The following is a 1,541-nucleotide window of genomic DNA, read 5'->3' on the forward strand; positions in this document are numbered from 1 at the left end:
CCATGGACCACAGGGTTAAGGGCTTTTCAGAGCGAGTTCACTCCCCTCTTTTGGAGTGAGGATACTGTAGGCCACTTTTTTTTTTCTAATTCATGAAACTACAGATGGGTTATTCTGCTTGCAGATGAGCTGTGAAAGCATAGTGCTCATGTAGGAATCTTCCAGAAACAGTCAAGTCAAAAAAAAAAGAAAAGCCAAGGGACCTTTTTTTTTAAAGCCTTGTTCAAAACTAGAAGACCCCATTGATCACATTTTAGATAAGCTATAAATAGAGAAATATGTCTGATGGAACATCTTGTTTATTTAAGCCAATAGCTTCCTTATCTAGAAAGCGAGAGCGTTAGCAGAGACCATTCCAGGGGGCCGCAGGTGCACATGTGCGGGGGGCTGCAGCCGGGCAGGGCTCTGGAAGCGGGGCTCCTGTGTCCGCCGCTGACGGGGTGGTCCACGCAGAGTTTAACGCACTGGGCCGAGTCCGATCGGATCTCCTTTTCTACTCTGATGTACTTGAAAAAGAATTACTCTTGCATACAAAAGAGGCCAGACCGGCGGGATGAACTTCCAAACTTGAGATTTGGGAGATGGTTTTAACATTTTTTCAGGAAAGGTTAAACTTCCAAAACAGTTAAACTTTATAAGTTGAAATGGGTCTCCTGCGCCCCACTGGTTCTGTCCCTTGAGCTGACGCAGAGGGGACCTGGGCCGTCTCCTACGTCCTGTGTCTCCACCACGTACTTTAAAGTTCCAACCCACCTGTGCCTCTGCAAGGGGAGGGCACTATGCAGGGTTTTGGCCAATTTTCAGAGAACAGAGGCCCAAACCCATTCCCAGTTAAGTTTTGGTTTTCGATGTTCTGGCCTGACTGTGGCCGCTGGGTCCGGCCTGCTGCCCCAGGGCCTGGGCGGCCTCGGGAGTAGCCCCGGAGATCCCAGTCCCGGGGGCAGCGCCCGGGGCAGGAAAGGGCCCAGGGAGGCGGGGAGGGAAGGGCGGCCGCGGCCGGGTCCCCTGCGGACCAGGCGGGAGCCCGAGCGCACAGCCCCTTCCAGGCCGCTGTGGGCCGCGCCTCTGCCTCGGGCGGAAGGCGGGCAGCTGGGGCCACGCAGCGCCCGGCCCTGGGATGGGGACAGCTTAGCGTCGAGCCCCCGAGCGCCCGGCCGGTCCTGGTACAGCTTCCCCAGCCCGCGCCCCCGGTGTCGAAGGTCACGCTGAGCTGCGGCCTTCGGGCACCGGGGCGCTCCGGCCACCGCGTGGGTCCCCCCCCCCCCCCAGCTGGCACTCGAAGCACCTCCGTCCTCAGCGGCCCCTTCGCCGCGGAGCATGTACCCGTTGCTGCAAACCTCGTCTAAACCCACCTTCGCCGCCTCCACCTTCGGCTCCTCCGCCCGCCGCAGGACAGGGCCGCGCTCCCGACGCCCCCGCCGGTTCTTCACGGAAACCGAGGACGCTCCGAAGTCTTCTGAGCGAGCTGTGTACATACTGAACTCCTATTTAAAGCTTTTGTATGTTCTGGGCAAGTTTACTGCTCCTCTGATTTGAGCACT

Source organism: Vulpes vulpes, chromosome 10 (genome assembly GCF_048418805.1).
Source record: "Vulpes vulpes isolate BD-2025 chromosome 10, VulVul3, whole genome shotgun sequence".
Taxonomy (NCBI): Eukaryota; Metazoa; Chordata; class Mammalia; order Carnivora; family Canidae; genus Vulpes; species Vulpes vulpes.